Here is a 22601-nt window from a genome sequence, read left to right on the forward strand (position 1 = left end):
TGGAGGGATGTACTCATCTCACCCACATATGTGAATGTCAACAGTTCTTTGTGGCCTCACAATCCCACTATGTAAGCAGACTTCAAAGTATCTACTGGGCTGAAAGCTCCTTTGTCTGAACAAGAAGGCGGACTCATGGTGTGTGTAACCTCCTGCGAGATACAGACACAGCTGACTAAACATCTCCCACTAGCTACCGTTGAACTGATACACCAAGGTTTATACACCACACACACAGAAGTCCTTGATCATATCACTAATTCACTTGTGGAAATGGCCTTGTTAGTTCCGCTAAGACCATTTCAGGAGTACAACCGTTGCTAACTCCAAAACCTTATTGTCAGACATTTGGCTTTTCTGCAACATTCCAAACGCTGCTCAGAAGAGTGCCGGTTCAACGACAGCTACAACGCAATGCATGCACCTCCTGTGACCCTGCACATCCCCCGTCATGTGCAACTGTACCGCGATCGAATGCTGTATTTATTGGGAGCGCTGCCAATGGCTGGGCTGCGAATCAGTTTTAGGCTAAGCTTCCGCTATTCCCATTTCACCTGTGTGCAGCCTGTCTTTGACTGTCGCAGATGCACCTTTCAATGGGCCATGGATGTCTGCCTATCCATCGCATAGATTCCTGAACTGGATTTTGACCTGTGGGTGAGTTCATTGTTGGACCAGGACTGTGCCCGGGATACATGTATATGCGATGCCTTACAACTTGGTATACGTGCTGGCAGCTCCGATTGCACAACTTATTGTGTGCAATGACTACATTGATCCGCCCTCCTATTGGTCTGGAATGCTCCTTACGGGCACGGGGTTTGAGGAGCACAACTGTTCATTCATACTACTGGATTGGGTGGCCGTCCTCTTTGCTGAAGATGAGCATGATCAACTCTTGGAACTGACTGTCTACGAAGCAGCAATATCTCTAATGGATGAGTAACTACTTACCTGCATCCACAACTGATTGAAACGAATGACAAATGTATCAACATGGAGTTGCATCTATCGTAACTGATGACAAATTTAGCACGAACAGTGGACATGTCTGCATTCGCTTGGACTAGGATTAGCTTTGCACCCTGCATCGCTTGCTGGCACACACCTGTGCAAGGAGAGGCTGTTGCATGCCCGTAGCGGACATTATCGCATAATACTAGTCTTGCTGCCATCATGCATGTATCCTGCTATTTAGGACACGTTAATATTAATACAAATCTTGAAGATTACCTTTAAGACAACTGTGATCAGTGTTGAGAAGCATGAGAGTGAGGACGAGAGTGCGTGTTCTGTTAGCTGGATCACAGAGTGACCTGGAAGAGTTGTGTCATGTGGTGTCTTGACGCTTGTTACACTGTCGGTGAGTGACAGAGCTACTGTGGCAGGATACACAAAAACACAATGTTGCCAGTGCTAATGCTCAACCATATTTTTGTGTGACTCTTCCACGGCCTGCCCAAATCCAATTTTTACAAATATTTATCGCTCGAGCCTGAGCCAGCGCGCATGCGCTGCTCTGCGACTCGTCTTGTAAGTACTCTAAACGACTTTGTGTGGGTCTGACTCCTCCCACACATAGGATTGGTTTAGCGTGTGTCCTTTGATGATGAAAGCACACAAATGGCTAAATGCGGGTGCATGTCCCACCTTATTATTGAATGTTCACTCCCACGGGGTTTTGCTCTCGCGTCGCGCAGGGTGGCAGCAGCATTCCTCGTCGTGGATCAGATGACTAATTGAACTGAACGCTCTGTGCTTTCAGGGTTGTTTAGCCCGCAATGTCGCCTTGTTCACGAGAAGCAATGCACATACATTTTTCAATTTTAGCTGGCTTTGTGTGTGAAATTTTTAAAATTATTATATCTGTAACCCATTTGCAAAAGGGGACGGGAAGCGTCAGAGATCAATGCTCTAGTCCATGGGAAATGCCGGGCGGTCAGTGCGCAATGCCTCTTTCTTGTATCCCACTGCACCACACGGCAGAAGTGGTGTTTCTTGTCTCACTTCCACTGCTCTGGTACTCAGTAGTGGGCACTGCACCCAGAGAGGAACAAAGGATGCGTGGCTCGGGACAGCAGAGCCAGCTGGTGCCACACGGAAGGCAAACCTGAGGAGGGGAAGATGACCCAGGGATGTATGTTTAGTGAAGCACAACAAAAGAAAGTTAGTGAAACTGTTGATGATCTGCAAGTTGCGCACTGTCCATATGCAAGGTACAGGTTCAATTTGCAATAACTAAGCACACTATGAGTGTGCACACTACGGTTACCAAGGTGACACATTGCTCTGAGATTATACCCCACCCTCTCCGCAATCCATCCCCCATTAAAGAAAATCCATCACCTGTCCCAGTTCTGCCGGTCCGAGTCACTGCAGCGTACAGAGGGGACCTGTGCAAACACACCCCCCTCCCGTGTCCACAGGGAGTGAGATCCGCAGGTGCCCCAGTGTCAGCACAGTGCCCAGTGAGATCAGATGCCGTGCCCAAACAACACTCTGCCGCTCTGGCGGCTGCTGTAAGTGAACATCTGTAACAGGGCGGAGCGGAGGCACAGTCAAGGTAGCAAGAAGCGTGCCTCAACTTGCGGTTCTGCAACGCAGAGCAAGCTCCCTGTTCATTCAATGACTGGGGCAGGATACTACCCTCTCCTGCTGCCACTCTCAGTCTGTACATAAACCATTCTCAGCCTCTCTATCGCCCCTACCCCACATCCACCAGTATGAAGGACCCCCAAACACATTACCCCAACAGGATAAACAGCCCTCCACGGCACACATGTACACTTCATGAGCACACACCACAGAGACACCACACCCCCATATCAAGCTGCATATACAGTGATATCGTGCCCGCACACATCAAATACTTCCGGTACAGTATTAAGTAAAGACGCACAATACACACATGATCACAATCCATTCTTATCGGTCACAGCCTGTTCCGCACAGATTATCTGTATGTATGTAAATGTGACTTGCATGATCTGGGTGTAGAATACCCATCAAATGTGCAATGCAGCTGTTGCGCAGAATGTAGTAGTCATGTGCCGTCCATGGATACTGGGCACACACGTGTGTACTGATCTTGTTCGCTTGGCATACACTTTACACTTTAACGGATTAGTAATGTTTCAGGTTTCTATATATGCATTTCGCCTGCCTGCGGTGGTACTAGGCCTGTTGCGGGGATTCTGCTCATGCACAGAACTGTGCACAGAGACCCTGGACCTCAGTGAATTGTGGTGTACCAAAAAACTCACCTCAGTACCTAGAACCCCTAACCGACTAGCATCAGTGTCTCATTAGCTCTCCGTCCTATAGCAAAGTTACCAAGAACATGCGACTTAGGATACTCTCAGGAATGGTGGGAATCAAAAACACTCTTTCGTTTTATTCTCATACCAGTCCACAACGTGAGTTATTAGAGACACGGAAAACTTAAAAATGTTTATTTTAACGACATGCTCTAAGATGCAGTATTTTTGCTAGCATAAGAAGGCATATGATTACAAATAATACGATCAGCATTGTTACAATTCCGTAAAACACATAGGGAGAAATCATATTATCATGATAGTGGAAACAGGCCCTATAGTGCCTTGTGAAATACCCTCCCCTGCTAGGAACTAGGTTTTATAATAATAATAGAAGGTCTCTTAGGCTTGAATGGGGAACCCCATACCTCCAAGATCAGCAGAAGTGAATCACATCAGGATCAGCAAAGCACTCTCTCTCTGGAAAAGGATTTTCTCCAAGTACCAAAAACATGCATGCAGTGCAATATTAAAGGCGCTAGAATTTCAATTAGCTGCAGCTGTGTTCGTGTTATGTCTAGAGCGGGAGCCGATTGTAGGAGAGTAGGATCTACTTCACATGGGTACCCCCACATTTTGCTGGTGTTTCACTGTTTTTTGACCTTAGTCTGGCTGTGGACCTGCTAATCAGGACCACAGCCTAGCTGCTTCCTCTCTAAAATGGTTTCCATGTACATTAGGTACATATCTGATTGGATTCTGGAGTGCCTTATAATCCCCTAGTATATGGTATACTATGTACCTAGGGCATAGGTACCTCAGAGGCCTACCAGGGGCTGCAGCATGTATTATGCCACCCCTGGGAAGCACTCCAAAATGACACCACAGGTCTGCTACTGCAACCTGGGTAAGGGTGTGCATGCACCTCATACTGTGGTATAGGCTACCTATATCACTACCTTATACAGACACATATATACCTATAAGTCACTCCTATGGCAGGCCTTGACAATCCTGAAGGCAGAGTGCTTGGTTTTATGTGAGAGGGTGCCCAAGCATGAGCTGAGCCCCTCTGCAGCATTCGGAAATACTTCCTTATTCCATCCCCTAAACTTAGTATAAGTATCGGAATCCAGTCCCTAGGACTTTAGATTACCCTGGACGAACCTCTGCAACATATATTCTGGACCTTCGACTTTCTATCACGACTAGAAGACGGAAGAAATCTCCCTTGGGGTCAAGGAGTGGCTCCCCTGCTTGGCAGGCACCAAACAAGCAACTGACTGGTCTGCAATTCTGAAGCTCCCGCCGGACACCAAAGTCTCTGCATCCCCAGAGGTGGATTTCCAGACTTTTCCGAGGCTACCCTGAGTCCACAGCAAAGCTGAGGCCTGTGGCTTTTGTGGGTGATGTGGAACCGTGACCCCTGGACACCATGAACTTTTGCAGCAACACTATCTTCCTGGTCATCCTCGAAGTTGTGCTTTGGGCTCCAAGTAGCCCCAGCCTTGAGCACCTTCTGCACCAAAGATTGTTGGCCTCCACTCCACGAGTGACCCGTGGGCCAGCTCCAAGTGCAACCGCTTGAGGCCCCTTTGCGATCACTAGCCTGTTGGCTAGCAGGCCCCCACGAAGGCAACTCCTTTTCTAATTGGGTGTTCCTGGTTGCTCCAGACTTGCCCTGACTTACCCTTGCTGGGTGAGTCCCTCAAAATTTGCTGGTCTGCACCGCAGTCCTTTCTCTGATTTCCAGTGACTTGCCGTTGCCAAGTCTTGTTGGGTCCTTTCTGGTCGCCGACACCGCAGCACTCAACAGACTTTATGGAACAGCTCGAATCCAGCTCGTGGACTTCGTCGACGCCTCCTGGACCTCGTGGCTGAAGAGTCAAGACACCCATCAACTCACCTGAAGAACCCGACATCTGTGGGCATTGGTCCATCCTGCCCTAGGTCACTGGCAAGTGACCCAGACTCTGTCCCCTCTGCTTTCAGGTTCCTTACATCCTAGATCCAGGCTTGGATCTCTCCGGACACTTCTCCTCTTCACGGCAGCAGCAGTTCTTTGCAGGCTTCCATTGTAATCGACGACGCGACCCGACACCAAAAGACACCTATGCACCGGCTTCCCTGGGTGAGGTAACTCGAGTACTCCGGTACTCTTGTGGGTGCTAGCCCTAGAACTACCTAAGTCCAAGAGGGTTTAGTCCTGACTCGATTAGAAGTTTCCCTAATCTTTAAAATTCCAACCGCGACATTCCCCATAGAAGATAATAGGAACCTGCGGTTGTGTTTCCACACTGCATACAGTTACCGTGGGTCCCCTGTGTCACTACCGTGGGTGGTTCCTTGGGGTCCCAGCGATTCTAGAGGCAATAGGCCTAGTGCCTATTCCAGTCGTGGTTCTTATACCACTTTTTTAGTATATGGTTTGGTACGCCCCTAGGGCCCAAACGTGTATTTGTGCTTTTAATGATGCTTGATCACTTGTAGCTTTAGTACTTCGAACTCCAGTCTCATAAAGAGACTAGAGGGGTGTGTTTAACATTAAATACATATATTTTATATATACCTGGTGTGGTTTCTTTTCATTTGATCATTCAAGAGATTATAGACTGGTAAAACAAGCTGCTTTACATTCCTTCAAGACTTAGCCTGAAGGCTGCTCTCCATAGCTACCACGAGGATAGCTTCCACATAAGATTGTCTTTAACCATTCACCATAAGGGGTTGTTTGGACTGATACAAGGTGCCCACTAGAACTAGTGGACAGCATATATCAGGCCACCTTCTCACACCGATCAACCTGAATAACATAACAGCATACATTGTTATGGTGACCTCGAAGGCTTCTGCACACAGTGTACAAACAGAGGTCGCGATGTAAGTCTAGGGATGTTAAAAACAAGCCGTTCTCATGCACGGAAAAATCAAGCAGCCTAACTTACAACAGTTACTTGTAGTGTTGTGTGCAAAAATCTGCAAAGTGGCATTTAACATCTAATAAGCTCATGCTAACATAGCAATATGTGCAAGCAAGGCCCTGACCATACTACAGGCCAATGTGTGTTCCGTCAATGGCTCCCACAACATGTAGGAAGCGTACTAGTACAAAGTGATACCCGTTCACAGCTGCATTATCTTTGCACATTCGGAAATTTGTGTAGTGAATCTTGTATGTAATTAATGCAGACTGCACATCACGCAACACCATGCAGTACATAGGCTGTGACATCCCTCCAGCGCTGGACACGGTGTCCTGGGAAGATCCAGGTGCATACATTTCTGTGCAGACATCACTGACTTTGTCTGACAATGTCAAACGATGTATTCTTCTGGCCTTCATGTGGGGCTCTGAATGAGCACATGTCTCTCGCTGAGTGATGCGATTCAGACGGTATTTCGTAATGATTGTAAGGTCCGGCATGTTTTCCATGACCGGGACAGGGTGATAGATTGGTGTGCTACTCCTACGTTGCCTGGCAGGGGACACATGCAGTATTATTGATAATAGATGAGATGTGTCTGACAGTTTCAACAAAGACTCACACGGCCACAACATTGACAAGTCTCTTTATGACGTGAAAACACACAAGTGACATGCATTGAGACCTTAGTTCACTCCACTCACTCCTCATACTGAGCTATAGTACATCAATACTGCAAAATACCACAATTTATAACTTATATGTTTAAATGTGTGTAACATTTTTCCAACATTGTAAAATTATAATAAAAATTATTATTAAACATATAGGGCCATATGTATCACACTCCCGTTTTGCGAATCTCAATTTGCGATTTTTTCCGAATCGCAAATTGAGATTCGCAAAATGGTATGTAATTGAACAATTGCAAATAAATAGCAATTCCATAAAAATCGCTATTTTCATTGCGATAACCGAAATTGCGATTCCTTATTACAAAAAATCACAATTTTGCGAAATTCGCAAATACGGAATCGGAAACTCAGGTGCTGCATGATGACATCACAACCAGGAAGTGTGACTACCCATGCTGCACCTGAGTTTCTGAAGCACAGTGAGAGAGCAGGAGTGGAGCTGAGGGATCACTGCAGTGCTAGAAAGAATGGCAGAGACTGGAGACATGGCCAGCAAGGACAACTAGCAGCAGGGGGAGAAACAAAGAAGGAGAAAACAAACGTTTTCTGAGAGTGAGCTGGGGGTCCTGATACAGGAAATGGTTGTCAGCCATGAGCTCCTCTTCGGGAAAAAGTCCCTGCAAGTGCCTGAGACACGCAAGCGGAGGATTTGGGCGGATATCCAGCGCAAAGTAAATGCAATAGGCGTCACCCACAGAAGCGTTGAAGACCTCAGGAAGCGCTGGTACGACCTGCGCCAGCGCTCCAAGGAAAAGGTTGCAAAAAGGTTGGGGCAAGCCAAGAAGACTGGTGGTGGGACAGAACCAGCAGGCCGAGCAACACGCCAGTCAACAAGAACACCAAGTACGGATGGAGGCAAGACTGGCTGAGCTCCTGGCGGTGCAAAGGGACATGAGCCATTTACTCCGTCGGATCGCAGACAACATGGATAACCCTCCCTGTGCCACCAGCCGAAGACCACCACCAGCCACAGGGAGGGAGGAGGAGGAGGATTTGTCAGACGGAGCGTCCCAAGCATCGTCAAGGCCTGCATCTGAGGGTCCCCCGAGAAAGGTGGGTCGTCCACGGAAAAGACCGTGAGAGGCAGCAGCCCATCCACATCTCCCAGGTCACCTGGCCTGTCACCTGGCCTTCATGTGCAACAGCATCACCTCATTGACTGACATTCTCTGCCACATGGACTTGCTGGTCACAGTCTGACCAATGATGCCAAACACTGTGGTCTGGACTCTTCTGCTTTCAAATGCCACAGATCCCATCTCCCCCTGGGAACTTTGGATTCTATGGTCCCTGTATTGCACCTTTTGTATTGCACAAATCACGCCCCAGACCTATAATAATGTTGCAGTCATTTAGCATGAGTCCACAACATACGTGTGGGGATATGTCAAAGTATGCCTGAGTGTGGAACATCCGGTCGAGGACACACATGGGTCACAATGTATCATCAAATACAGACATGGAGCCCAATACTCACCCGTGATGGCCTCAAGCTGCTGATGGGGGGCTTGCAATACTGCTCGGACAGACCAATTTGGAAGAGTATCATGAAGGCGTAGAGGTCATGGGTCATGTGGAGGTGCCCAGGTAGGGAGTCCCAGGTCTGTTTGGCGAGGTGGGAGAACTATCTCCTGCATGCATTTGTTCTGTGGATGTGATGAATGGTGGCCAGGGCAAGGTTGTATGCACGGAGTTGGGCCAACGGGGTGTTGGATGACAGATGTCCAAGGTCGGTTTTGGGTCTGGGGTTGAGGACTATCTCCTGAGTGTGGGTGAGGAGTCTGAAGATGATCCTGCAGCAGACAGTGAGACATTGTAGCTATCTCAGGTGGACGGTGATGTGGCTGGGGCGGGGGATGTTGAAGACGAGGTGTGCGGATGCACCCTGGATGTGGACAAGTGCTCCTGCAGTTTTGCTGTTGTTCCTCCGTAGAGGGCGGTGCTGTAGTTGACCCGGCTTGTGTCGTGGACCTGGGGAACGGTCTGTCTTGCCTTGGAGTGGATCTATCTGTGGATCATTTGCAGCATGTGGAGGGTGTTACAGCATGAGGTACAGATGGTGTTGAGTTGCATGGTAATTGTGAGCGATGAGTCCATGATGAACACCAGCATGCGTGCGTGGCCACTGGGTGCTGGTGCGGTGCCCAGGCCGGTGGGACACAAGGAGTTGACCCAGCCATAAGGGGACAATCCTCAGATGATGACCTCAGTCCTGTCCAAGTTCAGCCTCAGGTGGCTGATGTTCAGCCATTCGCCAACGGATCTCATGCCTTCTTGAAGGTTGGATCTGCCAATGGCTGGGTCTTTGGTGAGGGTGAGGAGCAGCTGGGCGTCAATGGCATACGAGATGATGATGAGGACGTGCGCGCATGTGATGGTGGAGAGGGGGGTCATGGAGACATTAAAGATCGTCACGCTGAGAGATGAGCCCTGGGGCATGGGCCAGATGACCCCAGTGTACTACATGCTGAAGGGTGGAGGCCGACTCACTGGGCCTTGCTGGTGAGCTACTAGGTGATTTAATCCTGGGCCCTCCTCTGGATACCAGTGTTTGAGATGTGTGAGCTGACAGTGTGGTAGCACACGGTGTAGAATGCCGTTGAGAGGTCAAGGGGGTGGTCTCACCATTGTTGAGCAGGGCAAAGTTGTTATTGGAAGTGGCAATTATGACGGTTGCAGTGGTGTGATTACTGTGGAAGATGGTCTGGTGCCGGTTGCCTGGAGCTGTTTGCGTGGAGGAAGTTTGTCAGTTGCTCGTTGAGTGTCTTCCTGATGACATTTGCTGGGTAGGGAAGCAGGGTGATGTTCCAGGAGATCCTGCAGTACGTGCCGTCCATTGTTTAAGAAGGGCCTGGGTCTCTACATGCCTCCAGCTCCCATGGAATGTGGCAAACTTAAAGGAAACATTCATGACGTGCTGGACGTGGGCTTCAAGGATGGGGAATGATGTGGTTGAGATGTTGTGTGGGAAGGGGCCTGATGGAGAGCCAGAGTGGATGGTGCACATGAGCCAGGTGGTGTATTTGCTGCTGACGGGAGTCCAGAACCTGAGGGGCGGTTGGCCCGCGGATAAAAGTGCTGTGTGCCTCTGTGTGCCAAGGCTGTCGTGTATGTCCATGAGCTAGCAGTGGTAGAAAGTTGCAAGGGATTTTATCTGCCTTGCAAGGGTGATGTGTCTTTTGGATGGAGAGCTGCTGTCAGTTCACTCACAATGCTGATGAGCTCCTTGATGTCATGTGTGTTGGTGCCTCATCCCTATCTGAAGGATCTCCACTTGTCCTTGCTGATGATATGGTGATGGCTGTGTGTGGCGTTTTCCAGGGCTGTAAGGTACCTGATGGTTCTTTGTGTTGCTAGGTTTGCACAAGAGTCCGGCTAGATCTGTATGAGTCCAGTAGGTCTGCCTTGTCCCATGTGGCTTAACTGTTGTTGTGCTTCCCAGGAAAGTCCGTCAATGTGGCAAGATTATTGGATCAGTTGCTGATCCAGTGTGTGAGGATGCAGGGTGTGGCGGGGGTGTTGGTTCGAGTGTCCCACAGAGCTTGTCTGTGGTGACTTACATCATGCATCTTTGGGGGATCGGTAGCGGGGTGTGGGGCATTGTGTTGCTTATCGGAGACGTGGATGCAAATGTTGATGGACCAATGATGGATGGTGGTGTGGTTCTCCTCCAGCAAGAAGTTACTGGCCCCCAGCCACACGTAGCCTGTGGAGGTGAGGGCGTGCGTGCAGATGTACGTGTTGATGGCTTTGCGGAATTGTGGATGTAGGCCTGGAGATCTGTAGATGAGTGTTACACTATAAGTGTTGCCAGGGGGTTGGTGCGAAACCGGATTTGTGACTCTGAGGGTGTACTTGTGAATAAATTGCAATTCATCCTCTGGGATTGTTGGTGCCGTCCCTGCGGGTGATCTTGTATCTGTCAGAGATGGCAATGAAGAAGTTGTGTGCTGAGGATGCGTTTATCCAGGTTACCGTCATGAAGGTGATGTGTGGGGCTGTTGTGTTGAGGAGGTAACAGAGGCCAATGGCATGCTGGTGGATGGAGCGGGTGTGGAGTAGGAGGCACATGACCTGGTTGCTCTGACAGGGTCTGGTAGGCGGGGCAGCGCTGTGTAGGCAGTTGAAGTTGCACACTCAGCATGCGAAGGTGTTGTGTGTGCGCTTAGGGGTTGCCTGATAGCAGGCGGTTGATTGTCTGGTGGACATTGCTTGGAGGGTGGCTGCAGCATGACGTGGGTCATGCAAGGACCAGAGGGTTGTGCACTGTGCACATTGCAGGCGCAGACGGTCCTGCCTTTGTCACGACGTTGGCGTAACAGTGGCACAGACAAGCTGCTGGCTGCATTAAGAAGGTGTGGAGGGGGGAAGGGAGGAGCATTTTGGAGGCGTGTGGGTTGTAGAATCAGGGCACTCGGTGGGGCGGTGCCACAGGTAAGGCAGCAGCAGGCGGAAGGGGTGAGAAATTAGGCAAAAAGTAGCACACAAAGACAAGGAGGTCAGAAAGGCACAGTGCAACAGGTGTATGTAAAGGAAGGAGTGTCAGGTTACTCATGGGTCACTCGGAGAAAATGTATGAAGAATCACCAAAAATGACGGCCACAGGATCAGGCAACAAAATGCGGAGCTGCGCACAGGAGACACACCGTCAGCAGGCGTTGACGTCCCGTTGTGGGGAGCAACCTGCACAAATACATACACAACCAGGTACTTCATGCACAATAGAGATTATTAGCCATGAAGAACTGCATGCATGTTGCCGAATTACACATACACTCATATGCTCAATCTTTGACAATTATGCCATAGATGACGCATGCAAACTGGCAAGAGATCTGCAGTGACAGAGATGAGGCACTTTGGATTGTGCTGAACACCTTTATTACACAAACTCACACAAAGGGAAATGTATCCATACGAACAGACTCACAGGTCAGTTGACAGAACATGTGGGATATACACTGGACCCCCCCTTCACAACACGGATGTTGTACATCCCAATGAACTGGCACACAAGTTAAGGGGATGAGCCAAACACATCCTGCTGCACACGGAGAGGCTGCAATTCACCATAGAGCCTGTTGTTGTGATGTCCCACACTATGTCCACCCATAGCATCCGCAATGTTTCAGAGGCAAGGTTTACGCACTTTGATGCCTTCATCAGACTCCACACTCCACTACAGATGACTGTCAAGAAGGGTGACTATCATGTCATGGGAGTGATGCTACATGTTATATGCTCCATGGTGAGAAGACATGTATGCATGGTACCACAACATGCACAGAAGCAGTCCCCACACATTCCTAACCCGTACCAACACCAAAAAACCTTGCTGCAATCCTTACCCAAACTGACATTTCCACATGTCCGTGCATGGAACGCTGATTCAGCACACGTTGCAGTCCCCATGAGGAATAGCAGGAGGACAAAGATGACACGAGCAGACAACAGGCACAAAAATCTGGGAATGACAGACACACAAGAAGTCACCTAAAACAAATCTCGCCGCACACATGGTCAGTTTCGAAACATGAACAATGTTGGACACATGCAAATTTCAAAGAAAGTCTCTCCGTAAAACTGTGTGGCATGACATCATCACTCGAGTGACACATCAGTACACACATCAAAGTCACTTTGCATTCAGTCCGCTGGACACACACATTGCAACACATGCCACTCAATGCTACAAGCTTGCACACTCATTGTCAGGTCCCGCGTAGGCCTCTCAGGATCGGTTCGTTGCTCAATGGGGGCCCCCCTATTGACAACCCTAATTCCGAATAGCCGTAAAGGCACGGAAGCTTAAGGGGGTCAATCGAGGGGCAGGAAAGGATGGGAACAGCGGGGAGGGAGATCTGTAAAGGAAGCACAGGGTTGGTTAGCCGGGTTGCCTGTAGCTGAGTTGGCTTTACACTCACTTTACTCACATAAACAATTCAGTCTACCTGTAAAGAAAAATAACCAGTTCTAGCTGTGACAGCAGAAGGGCGATTAAATATCGTCAAGGCCGCTTCAACGCCAGCTAGCTGCAGTGTGCACCGGGACGTCGCTATTCTGTATAGGTACTCACAGGGCGCGACTGTAGATACACAAACAATACATAAGAACCCCCCCCTTGTATTATACCAGCAGTAGAATATACCTTTTTGCCAATATAGGGTAACACCATATACCCACCAAAGAGGGTGTGCAGGTAGGCCTCACTGAGGAAGGAAGGTCTTACGCTGTAGCCTAGCTGCCCCTCTACAAACCCCCAGCTAGAAGACAACACAACACACACACAGTTCATAAATACATGTTCAGCGGTGACTTCAGGAAAGGCAAAACATTGGTGTAAAAAGAATTCACAGCGTGGTATTTAGGGTCATACCACCTGGTAAAGGTCAAGCGTGAATGTCGAGCGCTCCACGCACTCACTCCGGTTCTCTTAAATGCCTGTTAAATAAGTCTCACAAGCGTATTGTTTTTTTGTCAGTCTTTGATATCACCAGCACGGAAACACAAACGAAAGCACAAACGTGTGCCCTAAAGGACTCTTGGCGGTGTCACTGACACCCTTACCGCACCCGGGGAGCTCCACAATGAGATCTGCAACACGGGCAGGTCAGGTTCCAGGATAATCTGCGAGCAGTTCTCCGCGGTTCCTGGCTATATGGATTCCCGTCTATTGTGCCGCGTCACTTCCTGTGCGCGCGCGTCGGGCCTAGAGGCTGCTGGGAAGCGTAGTCCCTTGGCAGCTTTGGTAGTCTCCCATAAGCCCCGCATTGCGCGGATATGGTTCGCGGCCTGATTCCAACGGCCCGCTTCTTCCCTGAGGGACGGCGAGAGGGCAGAGGTCAGGTGAGTTTTCATGACAGCACATCCCTCTCCCCGCGACCTCTGCCAGGAGCCAGGTTTGTCGGGATATTTCGCATGGAAGGCTTTTACACACCGAGGAGCATGTACCCCCCTGGCAGGTTCCCAAGAATCTTCTTCCCGTCCGTATCCTTTCCAAGATACCAGGTACCAGAGTTTGGACCCCCGCATTTTTTAGTCGAGGATGGCCCTGACTTCGTACTCCGGTTCATTGTCTACCCAGACAGGAGCAGGATTCTTCTTCACCGGGGTGTAGGAAGGTTTCAGCAGCGACACGTGAAATACTGGATGTATTTTAGAGATTTTGGTAGCGCTAGCATCATAGCCCTAGGGGAGATAACTTTCTTTATCTTGTATGGCCCGATGTACCTTGGATTGAATATGCTGTATTTCCGGAACCGTATGTTTCTGGTTGATAACCATACTACATCATCCTTCTGATACGGAGGATTAGGTTTCCGGTGTTTATCTGCCTGGTCTTTGTACACTATTTTAGCTTTAGCCAAGTTTTTGTATGTACTCAGAAGGATTTTTCGAATGTGTTTGGTTCGGGTACCAACTTCCGGAACCCCCGGCCCGCTCACTGGTTGGATCAAAGAGGTAAAACGAGGATGGAAGCCATAGTTGCTATAGTAGGGTGAGTACTGTGTAGATTGATGTGTGGCGCTATTGTAAGCCACTTCGGCCAAACAGAGCCATTCAACCCAAGAATCCGAATTGTCTGCCACATAGCAACGTAGGTACTGCTTAAGATTCTGGTTGAGTCGCTCCGTCTGCCCATCCGACTGGGGATGGAAGCTAGTTGATTTGGATGACTTCATGTGTAATGCTTTACACCACTCCTTCCAAAACTTAGCTGTAAATTGAGGGCCTCGGTCCGAAACTATATTGGCCGGGAGTCCGTGTACTCTTATAATGTGAACCAGGAGTAACTGGGCTAACTGCCCTGCCGTGGGTTCTTTGGCACATGCGATAAAATGTCCCATCTTGGTGAGGCTGTCTACCACTACTACGATGGTTGTACAGCCTTGGTTTTTTGGAAGACCCACTATAAAATCAATAGAGATGGTTTCCCATGGTTTCAATGGTGTGGGTAGAGGTTGTAAGAGACCCTGCGTCTTCCCATGGTCCGTTTTGACTTTAGCGCAAGTTTCACAGTGCCTTACCATGTTTGTGGTGTCTTTCACCACAGATGGCCACCAGAATTGTCTTGCTATTCTGTCAAGAGTTTTTCTGACCCCATTATGGCCAGCGCTGGGCGTGGAGTGACACATCTGCCATACTTCCTCCCGCAATGACTTCGTTGGTACCAGCAATTGATTGCCTTTCATCGGCAGACCTTGATGTAGCTTCCATTGCGGATGTGCTTTCAACCATTGTCTCCAGTAAGTGGTCTTGATTCCTACGAGTATCCTTTGAAGGAAGTCATCCGTATGTAAAACTCCAATGACCTTCTTTGGGTCCAAAATAGCCTGCTGTTCTTCTGTCGTATGTTCAAGGGGGGTAGTCTGCCTGGATAAGGCATCTGCCTTTCTGTTCTCTGTCCCGGGTCGATATGTCACTATAAAGTGGAATTCCGAGAAAAACAACATCCATCGCAACTGCCTAGGAGATAACATGCGAGTTGAGCGCATGAACTGCAGATTGCGATGATCAGTATAGACCGTGACTACATGTTTGGCTCCTAATAACCAGTGCCTCCAATCCAATTATTATTTTTGCTCCAATCCATGAAGGCTTCTTTAATGGCTAAGAGCTCTTTTTCCGCTATAGTGTATCTGGTCTCAGCAGGGTTTAACTTCCTGGATAGGTAGGCAACTGGATGTAATTGCCCGGTAACCGCATGTCTCTGTGAAAGAATAGCACCTATGGCTACATCAGAGGCGTCCGCCTCTACAATGTAAGGACGCTCAGGGTCAGGGTGAGCCAACACCGGAGCGGTCACAAAGGTATCTTTCAAACATTGAAAGGAATGTTCGGCTTCAGCCGACCAACTAAACTTTACGTTCTTTCGTAATAGTGCTGTGATGGGTGCCACCATGTTTGAGAATCCGTTAATAAACCTGCGATAAAAGTTCGCGAATCCCAGGAAACATTGCACGTCCCTCACTGTGGCAGGTTGGGGCCAGGTTTTTACCGCCAAGATTTTCCTGTCAGACATTTCTTGCCCATTGGGTGTCAGTATAACTCCTAGAAACTCCACCTTATCCACGTGGAACTCGCATTTACTGAGTTTACAGTACAAGTTGTTTCTTCGTAACGCCTCAAATACTTGACAGACATGCGCCCGATGCTCCTCAACCGAGGAAGAGTAAATGAGGATGTCATCTATGTATGCTATCACAAACCTGTCCAAGAATTCCCGCAACACCTCATTCACGAAGTATTGAAAGGCAGCGGGAGCGTTGCACAGGCCGAAGGGCATTACGGTATATTCATACAGCCCATACCGTGTCCTAAAGGCTGTCTTCCATTCGTCCCCCTCTCTTACCCTTACTAGGTGATATGCCCCCTTTAAATCAAGCCGCGTATATATGACTGCTGTTTTGACTTGTTCTGAAAGTACAGGGATTAAGGGTAAGGGGTATCTATTTTTTATGGTGATATCGTTTAGGGCGCGAAAGTCTATACAAGCCCTCTTTTCTCCGTTGGCTTTAGGGATAAAAAAGAGGGGAGAGGCAGCCGGAGATCTGGAAGGACGGATAAAGCCATTCTCTAGGTATTTGTCCAAGTATTCACGTAAGTGGGTGTTCTCGGCTTCGGTCAAAGCGTACAAGCGCCCACAGGGGATCAAGGCCCCCGGAACCAGATCTATGCGGCAATCGTAATGCCTATGAGGGGGTAATGTGTCTGCCATCTTTTCACAAAAAACGTCCTGATATTCCGAATACCAAGACGGAAGCTGTACATCCGTTTCTGCTGCCGTCGCTACACTATAGGACGAATTCAAGGCCCCCTCCTTGTCCGTACCCCGGCCTGTACAATGAGCTTTGCACCAGGCCCCACTAAACCTCACCTTTCCTTCTTTCCAATCTATATCAGGGTTATGCTTTCTTAACCAGGGGAGCCCCAATATTACTCCGTATTGCGGAGCTTGGAGGATGTTGAACTGTGCCGTCTCGGTATGGTCCTGCTCGCACTGCAAGAGCAAAGGTTTAGTATTAGATTCAATGGGGCCAGTACTTAATTTCTTTCCATCTACCGCCAGAACCTCTTCGGGATGGTCTTTCCTTACTAACACGAGTCCCAAGCTTAAAGCCACTTCCCGATCCATGAATAGCCCGGTGGCACCGGAATCAACCATGGCTTCTATAGGTTGCCATCCCTTGGGGGTCTTGAGGTGTATGGGAAGAAAAAAATGGTGAGTAGTATACTCCGTCGGTTTAGATAACGAAGGGACATGAATACCACTCAAGGAGTTCCCTTCAGCGTTCCCTGAGTGTATTAGTTTCCCTGTTTGTCTTCCGTTGTGCGTCCGGAGGTTTTAGCCGCTCCAAATCCAGTCTTGGGTTTGGCCAAACACTCCCTAACAAAGTGGCCTTTTTTACCACAGTACATGCAAAGCCCCTCTTTGCGTCTATTGTCTCTCTCAGCTGGTGTGAGTGGTGCCCGTATGGCCCCTATATCCATAGGTTCTACGTGAGCTCCAGCCCCCACACCTAGGCCTCTGTTGCGGTCAAAGCGCAGAGGGGGTCTGTCTACTTTTTTCCTATCCCCTCTACGTTCTCCTAGCCTGTAGTCTAATCTCAAGGCCAGATTTATTAAGTCTATGCACGTGGAGGGTTGGGGGTCAATTTGAGCTATTACGGCCTTCAGGTCGTCTTTTAACCCTTGATAGAATAGCGCCCCTTTCTTGTCCTCGGGCCACTGAGTTTCGGCCACTAGTCTCTGAAAGGTGTTAACATAGGTAACTATATCCTTGGTACCCTGTCTTAGTTCTAGCAGCTCTCTATCTGCTGTGAATGATGCCGCTCGGCGATCAAAGACTGTTTCGAACTCTTTCTTAAACTCATCCCAATCATATAACAGGGGGTCATCTCTCCGAACATACGGCACGGCCCATTGAGCGGCTTCCCCCGTTAAGTATGATATCATAAAGGCCACTCTGGCCTGATTTGTGGGAAAGGCCTTCGGCTTGCACGAAAAATGCATCAATACCTGTGTCATAAAGACCTGGACCTTAGTGGCATCACCCTGAAAACGTTCAGGGGCGGCCAAGGGAATGGGAGTAGGCATTTCTACGGTTACTGGCGTGGTTGCAGAGGGGGTTCCAAACTGAAACATACCCCCGACTGCTCCACGCCCTACCTGGGCATCAAAGGGGTTTCGCTGTAACCGGTTTACTGAGTCCTGTAGAGCGGCTGTCTCAGCCCTAGAGGCTGCTACCTCATGTCGGGAATCAGCCACCTCTTGTTGAAGAGTTACTAAGGTGGCCAATACATCCTCTAGGGTGGTCATAGTGACAATGAACCGACCGGGAGAGGTATATTAAGTTTAAGGCAGATTATTCTGTCAGGTCCCGCGTAGGCCTCTCAGGATCGGTTCGTTGCTCAATGGGGGCCCCCCTATTGACAACCCTAATTCCGAATAGCCGTAAAGGCACGGAAGCTTAAGGGGGTCAATCGAGGGGCAGGAAAGGATGGGAACAGCGGGGAGGGAGATCTGTAAAGGAAGCACAGGGTTGGTTAGCCGGGTTGCCTGTAGCTGAGTTGGCTTTACACTCACTTTACTCACATAAACAATTCAGTCTACCTGTAAAGAAAAATAACCAGTTCTAGCTGTGACAGCAGAAGGGCGATTAAATATCGTCAAGGCCGCTTCAACGCCAGCTAGCTGCAGTGTGCACCGGGACGTCGCTATTCTGTATAGGTACTCACAGGGCGCGACTGTAGATACACAAACAATACATAAGAACCCCCCCCCTTGTATTATACCAGCAGTAGAATATACCTTTTTGCCAATATAGGGTAACACCATATACCCACCAAAGAGGGTGTGCAGGTAGGCCTCACTGAGGAAGGAAGGTCTTACGCTGTAGCCTAGCTGCCCCTCTACAAACCCCCAGCTAGAAGACAACACAACACACACACAGTTCATAAATACATGTTCAGCGGTGACTTCAGGAAAGGCAAAACATTGGTGTAAAAAGAATTCACAGCGTGGTATTTAGGGTCATACCACCTGGTAAAGGTCAAGCGTGAATGTCGAGCGCTCCACGCACTCACTCCGGTTCTCTTAAATGCCTGTTAAATAAGTCTCACAAGCGTATTGGTTTTTTGGCAGTCTTTGATATCACCAGCACGGAAACACAAACGAAAGCACAAACGTGTGCCCTAAAGGACTCTTGGCGGTGTCACTGACACCCTTACCGCACCCGGGGAGCTCCACAATGAGATCTGCAACACGGGCAGGTCAGGTTCCAGGATAATCTGCGAGCAGTTCTCCGCGGTTCCTGGCTATATGGATTCCCGTCTATTGTGCCGCGTCACTTCCTGTGCGCGCGCGTCGGGCCTAGAGGCTGCTGGGAAGCGTAGTCCCTTGGCAGCTTTGGTAGTCTCCCATAAGCCCCGCATTGCGCGGATATGGTTCGCGGCCTGATTCCAACGGCCCGCTTCTTCCCTGAGGGACGGCGAGAGGGCAGAGGTCAGGTGAGTTTTCATGACACTCATACCCAGTGACTCACCATTATGAGAAGAAGTTGCGTATGAGCTGACTCTGGATATCATCCTCCTCCTCCTCATCACTTGCCTCGTGACCAAGCCCTGGATCCTCCACGGGTGGATGTTGCTGCTCATCAGGATCAAGGATGAGTGGCACTGCCTTCTCAATGGCCATGTTGTGCAGCATGCAGCACACAATGAAGATTTTGCAGACCTTCTCCCGTGCATATGGGAGGGACCCGCCTGTCTTGTCAAGGCACCGGAATCGGCTCTTCAGGAGGCCAAACGTCCTGTCAATCACTCGCCTGGTCTGCCCGTGTGCATTGTTGTACCGGTGATCTGCAGCTGTTCTTGGGTTGTGGAGAGGTGTCATTAGCCATGGCATGTTGGGATATCCAGAGTCCCCTACATGGAAACATCATGTAAATAAGTGGGTCAGGAGATGCCGTAAGAGCCAAAGATACCACAACACACAGGACAAACAGAGTATACCCACCAACAAGACATGCTCGTTCGTTGTGCAGCCGCAGCATCATTTGTGGCACACAGCTACACCTCATGATGTAGGCATCGTGTGCTGATCATGGAAAACGTGCACAGACATGGGAAATCAGCATGTTAGCAAGACACACCACAAGGGCATTTATTGAGTGGTAATGTTTACGGTTGTGATAGGCTTGCTCCTGTGCCTGTGGTGGTACCAAAGCCACATGCGCCCCATCAATGGACCCAATGACATGGGGCATTCCTCCCAGGGCATAGAAATCACCCTTGACATCTGTCAACTCCTCAGGAGTAGGAAATTTGATGAATTCATCAAGGTGCTCCAACATGGCTGCCAAAACATCACGCAGGACACGGCTGAAAATTGTCTGTGATATCCCACCAACATCAGCTATGGTCAATTGAAACGTACCTAGGCAAAAAAATGTAGGGCTGCCATTACCTTCATCTTGGGGGTCAGCGCAGTAGGATACCTGTGTCGCGGTTGGAGGTGTGGTGCCAGCTTGTCGGTCAAGTCCTCAATCAACTGTCGAGTGAATCTGTAACGTCGGATGCAGGCACGTTCCCTCATGGCAGCCAAGTCTGGCATTGGTCTTGGGACAGGCGGTGCCCTGCAGGACATTGTTAGGAATAATGAAGATTGAGAGTCTGCCAACATCAATGTCAATGAATATAGCACATGCTAAACTGCTTATACACATCTGCTAAATACAGAGTCTGGTCTGTGCAATACATCCAGGACACATATGCCAGCTTGCTGGCACTCCTACAAAAAGCCAGATACACCTGTTGATTGTCAAGTCTACATGACGCGCCCTGAAATGAGCTGGGGGCAAATCTGAGTGAACAGCCAGAGATATCACCGGAGTGACACACATCCACATAGCTGCATTGGAAGGATGTCATCTCATCCAGACAGTTGACTGCAAGGCACATGCACAGGTCACATGGAATGTCAAATGTACATATGAAACACATTGCGATGAAGGGGTACATGTGACAACAAAAAAACACAGCCATTGAGACGACGCAGACATGTATGCCTGGGAAAATATGATGTTGGATGCACACAGACCCTACAGCTGTGGGAATCCACATGTGGCATGGTGTGCGTAGATGTGTGCCATGCCCATCTCCACACAGACCCATGTTGGATGCACCAACAGCAGATGCAGTTGACGGAACACTAACAGCAAGCTCATGGGAATACATGACACACACCTGACATAGTCACATAGGGGCACGCTGATCGTGACATGTTAGTTGATAGAGTGTCCCTGTCCCTGGCATCAGGAGACAGGTGCGGGTGTTGATGACTGTGCCATCCCACTCACTGCTGCTGTGCATGACACAGTTGGACTACAGACACACATGTGGTAAGTGTCAAGGTGATGTGTGCCACATAGTGCCCCATCACACATGACAAGTGTACACAGGTCCTCACACATCAATTGTGCAACTAGATGAGATAACCTGTGCAATATCACTGGCTGACACACCTAGGGCCTGCACATGAAAGTATACAATGACAAGTACTTGATGGACATCCTTGTGCAACTCGTAGCCCTCCATTCCTGGCGTGTGTACGCCTTGTTTCACTATTGTACTGGTGCCGTTGGGGTACATGTAAAACTCACCATAACCCCGCATTCATTGCGTGTGTATGCATCGTATTCTACTGGTGCCGTAGGGGTACGTGTGAAACGCACCGTACCCACGCATTCATTGCGTGTGTACGGTCTGTATCACTGTTCTACTGGTTCCGTAGGGGTACGTGTGAAATGCACCGTACCCATGCATTCATTGTGTGTGTACGGTCTGTATCACTGTTCTATTGGTGCCGTAGGGGTACGTGTGAAATGCACCGTACCCACGCATTCATTGCGTGTGTACGGTCCGTATCACTGTTCTACTGGTGCCGTAGGGGTACGTGTGAAACGTACCGTACATGTGTGTGGATTTCAAAATTACATAGGGGACACATAGGGGACAAGTATTAGGCCCAAAATGCATGCTGGTTGTCATCGATACAGAGTTTTCAATTGCAATGTGTCCATCAGGTGTCCTGGAACAGTCAGTTGGCCAAAAAATACAATGTTGCAAAGTGGTTGTTGACTTGACATGATGCTCAAAATTTGAACGATGCGAATGCGTGTCATTGGTGTATGTTTAAAGGGATTGGAGTAAACGTATGATGCGAATGACTCTGACCAATCACTATGTACTCCTCTAAATGAATGCCCCTCAGCAAGACAGATATAAGGCAGCCAGAACCCATGAGAGGGCACTTGCCTGCACAACTTTCGAGTCGACCACACTTCTGCTGTCTCTGCTTCCTCTGGACCATGTTGCGTACTGTGGAGAGAGCCCAGCCATTCACCCTAGAGGAGAATGAGGTGTTGCTGGACTGCCTCCTCCCACAGTACCAGAAGCTGTATGGGAGACCAGGGGAGCAGGTGAGTGCTGACTCCACTACCTTTGCCTATGCACCTGTTGTGTGACTGTCAATATTGTGTCCAGGTGGGACAGACATGCTATGTGAAACGAAGCGTACACCTGCATTCATTGCGTGTGTACGCATCGTACCCATGGTGTAGCTTAGAATCGTATCACTGTTGTAATGTTGTCATAAGTGGTGTAAAACACTACCTTTGACTGTGCACCAGTTGTGTGACTGTCACTTCTGGCATTGTGTCCAGG

The sequence above is a fragment of the Triturus cristatus genome, chromosome 6 (assembly GCF_964204655.1).
Source record: "Triturus cristatus chromosome 6, aTriCri1.1, whole genome shotgun sequence".
NCBI classification, from domain to species: Eukaryota; Metazoa; Chordata; class Amphibia; order Caudata; family Salamandridae; genus Triturus; species Triturus cristatus.